The following is an 11992-nucleotide window of genomic DNA, read 5'->3' as shown; positions in this document are numbered from 1 at the left end:
ATTAGTCCCATGAGCATAATTACGAAAGGGTGCAAGAAAGTCCTCTTCTTCCGGTGAGCGAACTCCGGCTTGTTCCTTTGACGTACACCAGCCCCGTATAGGTGCAATACCTGATCTCCCTCCCCAGCAAGTTTCCATGGCAACCTGAAAGTCTTTCCCCAGTGATTTCTTCCAGGATTCTCTGGGTTTTCACAAGCTCTTGTGGGTCTGATAGGGATTTCCCATCTTCTCACCTAGTCTCAGAAAATCTCCAGTGCTCAGTTTCCTGGCACTTGTTTTCTGCATCTTATCAGGTGATTTTTTCTTTGCAAAGCTCAGCCTACACCACATCCAGTGGGCCACTGCCAGGCTTTCTCCAATAGGGCCTGAATCTTAGGGAATCTTCTTCCAAATTTGGTGTGTGTGTGTGTGTGTGTGTGTGTGTGTGTGTGTGTGTCTGTTACCCAACTTCAGGTTGCTCTCATATCTGTAATTTCCACATTCTTTAAAGTTCTCTTAGCTTCTCAGTAGTGAAGCCATAATAGAGTCTCTTTATATAGTAATTTACTGATTCAAATTACTGCATGCTTTCTGTCTAGAAACAGATTTAACCAGTATGTAAGTAATGTCAGGAGTAGGCACAGAAAACAAACATGTAAAGGTGGGATTAGTGAAGGATTTGGGGCTTGGTCCTTTATCTGAGCTGTCTGTAAGTGGAGAATAAGACGGTAATAATCCATTGCCATGAACTGGTACCACAATTGGCCAAACTATCACCCTCGTTTAATTTCAAACAATCGCTTACTGGAGCAGCTGCCTCCAAGCCTAAGTAACTCACACTCGAGGATTGTGCAGCAGTAAGGTGACAAGGCCTATGGTGTGCATGGAATTTCTTCAGCATACTTGGCATCTACAAAGAAAACAATGACAAGCTGAGGTAATTTAACTCTCTGCTGGAGTTGTGACATGAAAGCCAGGGAATTTTTATGAAAAACTTAGTTGAATTTCTTAGTTTTTATGTAGCCTTGAGGCTGATTTTGCAGAAAATGAAATGCAAAATTAAGTTGAGTGGGTTAAGGCAGTGTCTCAGGTGTAAAAATATTTCTTACGTGACCATTAGGTCAACAAAGGAGAAAGACTGGGATTCACTAATTTAGGAATATCTGTTTAGACTCAAACACAACAAATGAATTCCCAATTTGTCATGCGTTTCCACTGTTAGTAGGAATAGCCTTCCCTTCTGTATCCGAGGAGCTGATCAATTTTCCTTGAAACCCTTAGAATAATAGACAGAACCTAAGATAAACGTGCATTTGCTCATCACTAGCAGTCCTTTGTCAGCACAAGGCCCCTACCTCAGTAAAACCAGAAAGGACCAGATAACCCAGCAAACGACTTGCACAGAAGCTCACACACACTATGCAGAGCATCCGGACATGTATGTGTCATAATGCGTGCATGCTGATTTTAAGGTATGTACAGGTGTGTATGTACATTTATGTCTTATGTTAATTACATACCAAGAGAATTGCAAGATGTGTATATAGCAGAAAGCTTGGGAGTATACATAAAAGTGGATCCTAAGAGCATTAGTGAAAAAAACTTAGGCATATAGAATGCTGCACCAAGTAAAATTTGTAGACTCTGATGTGTTTACTAGAAATTCGCTGGTGCCTCAGTCTGCCAGCTCAGACATTCAGTGTTTTCACAACTCACTCGGTTTGTATTGCAGAAAGGTGAACTGAGTGGAGGCCCATGTTTCTTAGGAGTGGAATATCAACAGTAATAATGATTTCTACCTCTCAGAACAGCTGCTGTTGTGTGCTCACTTCTCTGCTCTTACCTGCTACCCAATGTAAAACAGCACCTACAACCAATCTCTCAGTGTCAATTCTACTTTTTAAACACATCCTTCTAAAAATGTTAAAATAAATAGCCTACCATAATTTGTGTGCTGAACCACAAATCCTCTTAATTTAATTTTGTTTCAAAAGACATATAATGAATTTTATGTAAATATAGGCATGTAATTTAAAATGAAGTACAAAGACAGGGGATTTAGCTCAGCGGTTCAGTGGCCTGCCTTGCAAGTGCAAGGACCCGAGTTCAATCCCCAGTACCAAAAAAAAAAAAAAACAAATAAAATAAAATGAACTACAGTATACAGTTTGAATTTAGAAGGGAGGATTATAGAGCCACACACTGAACTCCATTTCTATGAACAAGGAGATTTCAATATAATAAGGGGTTGGCCTCATCGCGCCCAATCTGCTAGGGGATTTATAGGCTCTCCTAATAAATTATTAGAGAAAGACACAGTTTGGGGAAAAAGTAGTCCATATATCCTCGCCCTCATAAAAAAGCATTGGATATTTATCTGAAAAACCTAATTATTAATAAGAAAAATTAATTTCACTTATGTCCAAAAGCAATTAAGAATATTTAGGGCATGCTAAAATCAGATCAATATGACCAACTAGTGTCATATTCTTCTTGCTATTTTTATCTGACCGGAAGTTGTGTTGCACAACATTCATTTAAGCACAAGAGATGGAGAAGCAGGCTGACTCCTTACCGTGCACTTTAGGCCATGGATGCCGCTTCCAGCACCACACAATCCCTGTGCAAAAACTCCTTAATGGAGAATAAATCCCTCACTTTTAAATTCAAAATGATCTCTGCCCGTTTTAGTAAGTGGTTGTTCTAGGTTTGTTTTTTAATTCACAGTACTGATAAAAAACTTGATTTACTATGTTGTTGGAAATGTAGAAAAAGATATAATGGCTTTAATCTTATAAAATCTATTTTCTAAGGCTAGTAACATGTCATGCTGACAAAATATTGATTACGTACTTCTAAGTGAAGCAAATGCAAACGTCCTCAAGGTGGAGGATCACCTTGGTAGCACTGTTCTGAATGGGCCACCAACCTCTTCTGTCTGTGCTCCCAGTTTCTAGCCATAAATGTGAAGATGAGCACAGGGTGAAGAAAACACTCAGAAAGTGAAGGAAAAATCCTAGCCACGAAAAAGGCATTTTCCCCTTTGAAATTTATAATTCATTGTGGACTTTCTCCTGATTTAAAAAATATTTCCTAAACATAGAATATATATCTCATTAAATGTTTTATCATTTGTTCCACATAGTAAGTTTCTCAATCCAAAGTTAGAAGCAATATCCTAGGTGTTATATCTTATTTTATCCTGAGGGATTATAATTATGTGCTTTTAGAGGTAAAAGTATCATTTTTGGTCCAAATTACTCCACCATCTCCCACAGGATGTGGCTGTGAGGAGTAACAGGGGCAAACCCAGTATGATGTGACTAGTCGTTAAACATGATTTGATCGTAAAAGATAAATGTTCAATCCAAGTACATAAGACTTTGCCAAATGAATTCAGTGAGACATTAAGAATCAGTTCTCAAACACTGATGCACATAAGGACCTCAAAAATACAACTTGTAAATACTTCAGGTCTCATTTTATTAAAGATTGTAAGATTGACTAAAGATATCATAGAAATAATAAAATGAAAGACAACTCACGTGCTAAGTGCTATGAGAAGTGGCTTTGCTGGCACACAGGATAAGAATCCCGCAAAAGTTGTGGTACTGGGGCCAGGGAGAAATGAGGGCATCAAGGTTTTCTGAAACAGAGCCCTCCTCTACGACAGGGAAACAACATTATCTTAGAAAATGGAAAAGTAGTATCAAGGAGAAAGAACATAGCACAAATCTCTGAAGGTAACAACATGATACACTTGTGTGCTACCCATGTGCAGTGGTCAAGTTGAAGTGTCAACCTGATTCACCTGCAGCTGCCGAAAGCACTAATAACACACATTTCTGGGTAATTTGGGTGGGTCATGGAGGCGTGGTTTTGTGATCTATTTCTGGTCCTTCTCCTCTTCTTCTCGGACACTGTTCCCCCGAACTAAGCGGGCTGACTCTGCTAGCTCTCCCACCACGGTGTTCCTACGTTGGAGCATCAGAGCCGGCCAGTAGACTGAATGCCCTCCGGACGTGAGCCAAACTCAACTTTACCTCTTTTAATTGAGAAACACGGGGCATCATGTCCCAGCAACGGGAGAGCTGACTATTCCACCATGGTACTTTGCAGGACTTTTCCATCTGTTTTATTCACAGGTGTCTACAAAGGTTTGAAATCCTCTGTAATAGAAACACAGTAAATATTTTCTGATTGACCCTAAGTATTTTATAAAAGAGGAAATGTAAGCAGAAATCAGACCAAAAAGGGGGGCTTCCATACAATAAAGATAATTGTGTAAGTTAATATGAAATCAATGAGAAGATAGTAAAGGGATTGAAAAGCAGAAATGATAGCTTATGTTAGTCCTTTAGGAAAATTGTTGTAACAACTAAAAAGAAGGTGAATCTAGTGTTAAAATAGGGAACACAGACACCAATTAAATGTGTATTGAAATATTAAAGCAGGGGATTGTTAGTAGCGGTAGAATTGAAGTCTCATGAGGAAGCCCACTGTTCACCCATGAAGTAGAACTAAGAGTTGTGTGGATTGCGTCTATGCAATGACGATTTGGGGGTGTGTAGAGAAAATGTTAGTTTGGACAATGAGGAGCAAGACATAGCCCCTGCCTTTGCACCGAGATTGTTATGGGTGCCTTTGTGTCCATTCTGTCAACAGGCAGCTTGGATGTTCATATGAGAATGTCTTAAAGGACAGCTGCATAGCAGAAGCATGAGTTCGTATATTTAGGTTTGATCTTGTCAGTATATCAATGGTTGTTGAAACCATGCAGATGGATGAGGCAAGGCTGTTAAAAGTGTTGGTCCCATTTCTCCCAATATTTCTGCTTATTCCCATCAGTAGAGAATTCCTCTGCCTCCAGTTCAAATTCCCATCTTTAGCTTCTCATCCTTAACTCCACAGTGTTGAAAGCCCTCTTAGTACTAGGTCTGGGCAAACTGCTCACTGCTTAGAACACAGAGAAGATGCTCTATTTGTCTCTGCACCTCTCTTCCGCTGTCCTTGACAGCCAAGTCACACAGTTCACTATAAAATTGTCCATTTGAGTAGCCAGCAGAAGCCAAAATATCAGCAAAGCAACTGATATTCATCATTATATTATATCATCTAAAACCTACTCAATATAGAGTTGTGTTAACATATCAAGGGAAAAAGAAACGAGGACCAACAAAATCTACTCTAGGTCTCAATCAGACGACATAAATCAAAGAGGAAATACAAAATAGAAGTGTATACAAAAGATCCAAATTCTGAATATTGAGTCAGCAACAGAAACAATTTCTACCAGTTTTTGAACTGACAGGACAATGGACTCATAGATCTTTCCCCACAGACACGCACAGCCTCACAGCACCATGTGCTTTGAGATAATGAACTTAAACTGATTGTAATGTTTTCCATTTCTAAGACTGGTGTAACCCTTTTATGGGCATTGGAAAGCCACATTTCCCAGAGTACTCCTCATGTTTTAAAACCCAGTACAGCTCACGTACATGATTTGGGGGACCTTATTTTGCCTCTCTCTCAGCTCCTCGCGTGCGTTCAGTATCAGTTATCAGCGAAGTGGCTGATGATTTCATCTGTTCTGAGGACGCATTGCTCATCTTCTTGTCCTTCCTTGAACTTCCTGTGAGGCTTAAAAATAGTTAAGTAAAATATATGCATAGGGTAAACAAAGGCTTTTGGATCAAAGCAGGTGGTCTCTAGATGGAGGCCAGAGATGGGCTATTTAGATGCCTGTCCAGGAATCCGTCCCGATTCTCAACACTGCTCAGACGGTACTGCAAGGCTCCTCCTAAAAACATAAACTTTACTTCAAAGCCCAATTGAGCTGTTTTTCTCCTTCCCCTACAAACCCACATGAATTTCAAATGCATCACGTTTAAAACCAGAGATGACATCTTCCTTAGCACATTGGACTCGGTAGTTTATCCCACCCAGCCTTTTGCCGTATTCCCGTCGGTCACAAACTGAAGAGTTTGATTGCTATGAAGGAAAACTTGGAGTTTCAGCAACACTTCCACAGAGGGCTGCGAAGCAGTGGTGTCTTCCTGCTTGCCACACGGTGTCCCTTCAAGAGGTCACAGAACCGCCCAGTGGTGTCTGACCTCGTGCTTCTACTCCCTGAGCCTTCTCAGCAAGCTGGGGGGCAAGGTCGGTACCCACACCCTTGCACTACGACATCCGGGAAGCGGGAGCGCTAGGCAGACTCTTCCCATCTTCCCCCTGTGCCGCGGCTGCTGCCCCAGACGCCTCCACTGCTGTGCACTGACTCAACCGTTGCCAGAGCGGTCCGTAAGGTCGTGTGGAAGGGGACCTGAGTGTGCACCCGGTGGGTCGACTTCAACCAATCAGTTATGGGAGACAGCGAGGTTGGTGGAATTCTTCTTTCCTGACCTGCGCTGAGAACATTTTTCAGGACGTCCCAATTTCATCATAATTTCCCTGTAAGATCGAATAATGTGAGATTTAACTTAATATATGATTTTCCTCTTAGCTACAAATGTGATTGTGAATTGACCGAGTTGTGCTGAGGCACAGCCTCCAAGGCAGCTACTTTCAGGTGTGCTTAGAAGGTTGGTAGAAGAATTAACAGTAACTCTGACAACTGGTTCTTAGGAAAAGCAGTGAAGGAATGCATAGCAGCTCCCTCCCTTCTTCTCTAGTAATAAATAGCTACCAAAGAACTAATATCTGAATGCCACAGTTACAGGTCAGCATCACACAACAGCGCACGCGCACGGGTCTGGGTCATCACTCAATAAAGGAACCTCTGGAAACATTATCTCAAAAACAGGCTTCTAATCCATTTCAAAAAGGTATAGTATATGGCATCTTCAGTTTGCTTGAAGATACCATAAAGAAAGGCAGCCTTGAGGGTCATGATTTTTTGTAAGAACATCATTATTCGCAGGATGATGTGCATTTTATATTACTCCAGAGCACAAATGTGTGGCTACATCAGTGAGAGGGGGACTCAATACAAACGACTGAAGTCCTTTGTCTTGTGACATCAAAAGCGATCCTGGAGATTTTTTTATGCAAATGTGTTACTCTTGATTTTACCTTCTCTCTGTTCCAAGATCGTTCCGCAGTTTATCATGCTAACTTGCAATTTTGCCATTGGAGAGGTAGATAGCCAGAATAATTACACTTCATAGATGGTTGAATATAAAATAGTAACCTTTTCACATTAAATGAGTGCATTTAAACAGGAGGCATCACTCCACAGGAAAGATAGCATTTCACAAGTATGCCTATGTGTGAACGCATGCACACACAAACACACATGTGTGAGCGCACATGCATGCACACACACAAACACACACATGCGACACAAAATTCTTCATATCCTTTGAGTGTTCTTCATATTTGAGTGTTATTTCAATTCAAGTAATGCAAACTTACCTTCCATGTGTTTTGTAAGGTAATAAATCTTTTTACCTACAAGAGAATATCTTATATGTTACACAACAGAGTCGTTTATAGCTATGCATATGTAAATCTCGTTGTTAATTCGGTATCTCTTGTCAAATATTATTTATTTAAAGTACAGTTATTAATCTTCCACTTCAGTGGTTCAAAGTTGAAAATGTGGACAGTGGTAGAATTGGGTTTGGCCAATTATATAAAGATTTCCAAGGAAGAATTCTTTGGTGGAAAGATATTGATGGGATAAAAAAATCTATGCACTACCTTCAGAGCTTGTCCCACAAAGATTTAAGTGATAATGTGCAGGAAATTTCACTTTATATTAAGACAGTAGTAGGTGTATTCTTGATATCATCAGAAGGACTTAAGGAGATCTGGGAAGACATTATAGAAGGAAAGGTTTTTAATGGGGTAACTTACAAAGTGACTGGACATTGAGTGGTCGTGTTTGCAATGTGAAGGTTGGTTCAGTGCTGGAGTCACAGCTCCTCCAAGGGGGAAAATGAAGTAACGAAGGCTGTGTTCTGAGGCAGGAGGGTTTGCTCAGTAGCCTTTAAGGAATCAGTTCCTTCCTCCTTCCCTTCCTTCCTCCTTTCTTTTCCTTCCTACTTCTTTCCATCCTTCCTTTCTTCCTCCTTTCCTTCATTTTCTCCTTCCTTTTTTTTTCTTTCTTATGCTGGGGAATCAAACCCAGGGCCTTGAGCAGGCTGCTAAGTGCTCAGGTATTGATCTGTGTCTCTAGCTTAATGTCCATTACTAATGCTAACACCATGAAATCCATAGCCTCATCATAAAGGACATAATTCTAGCTGAGCCAAAATTTACAACTCACAAAGTAAAAATATGTTTAAACTTAAATATTCTTCATAGTCCAAATTATCAAGAACAAGATCAAAAATAGTCTATTGACAAAAAACATAAAACTCCCATCAGGAGGTCATCTCATCCATACATAAAGAACTTTATAGACTCAATAAAACAGATAATCACCACAGTAGAAAAAAAAAAATCCTTGAATAAAGTTATAGAGAAATCACTCTGAGAAGAGAATCATGGGATATCAGGCTCAGTTTCCCTTGTGATAAGAACAACAGGACCTGAAACTGCCCTGAGGTATGGTGTCCCCTTCTCTGTCAATGACCCCAAAGCTGGCAGAACCACTCTGATGGCCTCCGCACGAAACAACCAGTGTCGCTTTTAGTTCATTGCTGCTGGGAGACACAACGTCCAGCAGAGGACAACTGGTCAACACACACACAAGTTGCAATACCCGGACCGTGCACCCAACAACCTCATGTCTTGGTTTGCACACTGTCAAACAGTGCACAGGCGAAGTCTTTTATTTGAGCCTCCTCGATAAAAGCAAAAGACTGCAAATAATCTGATAGCTGTGAGTAAATCGCACGTTCAGTTAATGATGGAAGACCCTTGTGATACTTTCTTACTCCCCAAGATTTGCATCCTGATATTTCACACTTCATAGATAGGGAAATTGCAAAATGTATTCTATATGAATTTACTCTTTTGGCCTGGTATAAATTTCTGTGGTAAATAGATGAATACATGAAAATGGCATTATAAACAGCAGTACATGTATCAGTGGTGTTTTAGAAAACACATATTCTATGGTTCTGTTTGTGCCTGCTGCAAAATCCACATAGGAAGAAAATGCCCAGGGAAGTAGTACGAAGGGTGCGGCTTTTAGGGGATGGGCTGATCATTTGGTCCTTTCTGCCTCCAGCCAGCAAAGCTCAGCCACAAAGTGACCCCAGAGCAGAGACTGGGTCTCTCCCCACACACTTGCCCACACCTTGGAGGAAAACTTCTGTTTTCAAGAACTTATAAGAAATATAAGTTTTCTGGTGTGCATGAATTCTCTAATTTGAGATGTTTTGCTGCAGTAGTATGCATGAACTGAAATAAAAACTATTTCTTGAAAATATAAAACCTTTGCACTTTTTAAGTAGCAGAAAATATACACTACTAAGACAAGGTATGACAATTCTCCCAGAAATAAATGCGAATTTTTTTCTAGGACAAAGGAATTTATGAAGCTTTAATAACCACGTTGCAGTTGGAAAGAGTCTAACCTTAGTGTCAGCGGAAAGGTGACACTTAGAATTTTGATTTGTCAAATGGAAAGCTTAAGTAAATGTCAGAGTCTGAAGTAGTGGTCAGAAAATGGTAGTTTGTGGCCAAATCTATCGTGATACATTTGTATAAAACAACTAATAGTACATCACAGTCCTGCCCACCTGTTTACATATTGTCTGTTAGCACCAGATCTGCAGAGCTGAGTAGTTGTGACAGCAAACATATAGCTGGAAAAATACTTATTATCTCTGTCATTCAATAAAACATTGCCAACCTTGGTCTAAGGAGTGGCTGGAGAATCGGGAAAGAACTGCTTAGTCATAAGAAGTCCAGGAAAGGAGCGAAGTCGTCTTCAGCTAAGAAAACGTATCACCAGCAGTTATTTCAGACAGCTAGGATTTCTCCCCACTAGAGTTGCCAGGGAACTCTCAAATTTATTGAACCAAAAGATTATGTATAAACTCTGAAAGTAGTTCATAATAATTCTTCAAATCATTAAAAATAATTCATATTTATTAACTATAAAAAGCATACACACAAATTGGAATTGAAGAATAAAATGCAATATAGATGGAAGTACGATGTAGTATTTTCCTCCAACAGCTGAAGGCTTCTTGAAGCGCTCACGGTTCAGTCCAGGGTCAAAGCTGCAGCCAAGGGAACGGTGTTAACAGAAACACAGGGGGAGCCCTTTAATCTTCACTTCTCTACATCTAGGCTTCACCGAGGCAGAACAAACTGTCACCCGGGCTGGCTTCGGGATTCAGGGCAGCTGCAGAGAGCTCGGTAAGGACAGGGAGCGGGCAGGGTCAAACAGTGAGAAGAAAATCTGGTGACCCGGGGACCTTCACGTTCCAGAAGCCTGACCTATACCTTAGAAGTTACACATTTGTCTTAACAATAGGTCTGTCTCCGGTAAGAACACACAGAAACCTAGAGGGAGGAGACGATTCCTACTTTACAAAAGACCTTACTGTTAACACTATAGTGTACTTTTCAACAAGTTAAAGTACAGCTACTTATCCTGCACTATCCTCAAAATAATCAGTGAAAAATTATGAGTCCATTATCAAGTTTTACATTGATAATATTGAAGATCATATAAAATTATACACTATGTAAAAATGGAAAAAGAATTATAGAAAGTGGGTGATACCAGCCATTTAAGAAAGGAAAAATATGTATAAAATTTAAGTTTTTCTAAATTTAAGTTGTATATATATATACCTTTAAAATATATACATGATTTTAATATCCACAGATAGATACATAGATAGAAATTCATTAGCACACATTTTCCACATGGCACTTGGACCTCAGTGTTTTGCATGACTTTCAATTTAAATTGTGAACCACCAGTTTATACAAGTCAAGAAAATGAGTTAAAGTATAATTTTAAATTGCCTCTTGGGTATGAATATACCACATTTAAAAAGCATTGGTGACTGAGTGCGATAAAAATCTCTCCTTAGTGATTTTAAGCTATTGGTATTGTTTTAGAAATACTGTGATATTGTATTACTCTTGTTGATTAATAAGTTAGCCATCTTTGTACTCTTTAGAAGGCTTGTCCACATGCATCCTCTGATTGAATTCTCTTTTCCTTTTGCCTGGGTGAAGTGGCTTTCTTAGAGAAAGCCAGGGTTACACAGGGTTTAAGAGTTGGCATTGGGGACTTTCTTCTTGCCAAAAGTGGGCACAAGGTTGACAAACTGCCAGATGTACTGCAACTCTGCAACCACTCCTCCTTCCCTCCTCCTCCTCCTCCTCCTCCTCTTTTTCCTCCTTCTTCCTCTTCCTCTTTTTCTTCTCCCTCCCCCTCCCTTCCTCTTTCCCTCCTCTCCTTTTCCACCTCCTCCTCCTATTTGGCCACCTTCAGAGTTTGCCCTCTCAGTTTTCCAGCCTGCAGTAGGGAACCATGGACTTTACCTCCAAGCAGGTGGCCAGCTACTTCCACGGTGGCCAAAGCTTCACCCCACGCTGGCCTAGGGTGGCCTCATCCTCTAGCAGCTGGTCTGCCAGGAGCCCAATTCGATCTTCCAGTGGGTTACCGTCCAGCGAGGCCACGTGAGCCTTGATCTGGGAGAGCACATCCTGGCTGGTCATTACAAGAGTATGTAGGTCCTGGGCTGGGACAAAGAGCTGCATGTTGACAGCTGACAGAGCAATCACTACTGTGAAGATGGACTTGAGAAAGAGCCCACTGATTGAATTTTTAAAATGGAACCAGTCACAGTCTTTCATTTATTCCACATTGACAATATTTCTCCCATCATTTGAATTCATTTGAAAGGACCTCAAAGGGAAATTTAATAGCAGACATGACATGTTAAGCAGTAGAATTTGGGACTTTTAATTAATTTGTTATTGATTATTTTGTGATAAACTTATACGTATTTGATTTTCAGAAACACTTTGAAAAATATTGACTTATGAAAAATCAGTATAGTGTCATAAAACTTTTTCACTTTAAAATTAT

At 40.1% G+C, this 11992-nt stretch overlaps 1 pseudogene; it reads right to left on the bottom strand.

Annotated features, from left to right (window-relative positions):
- Window positions 1-11168: 11168 nt before the first annotated feature.
- On the bottom strand, window positions 11169-11661 carry LOC104867538 (annotated as a pseudogene).
- Window positions 11662-11992: the final 331 nt, after the last annotated feature.

The sequence above is a fragment of the Fukomys damarensis genome, unplaced genomic scaffold (assembly GCF_012274545.1).
Source record: "Fukomys damarensis isolate Sample0158 unplaced genomic scaffold, DMR_v1.0_HiC HiC_scaffold_26, whole genome shotgun sequence".
NCBI classification, from domain to species: Eukaryota; Metazoa; Chordata; class Mammalia; order Rodentia; family Bathyergidae; genus Fukomys; species Fukomys damarensis.
The sequence above is the reverse complement of the archived record's forward strand: the minus strand, read 5'-3'. Positions and strand labels throughout refer to the sequence as shown.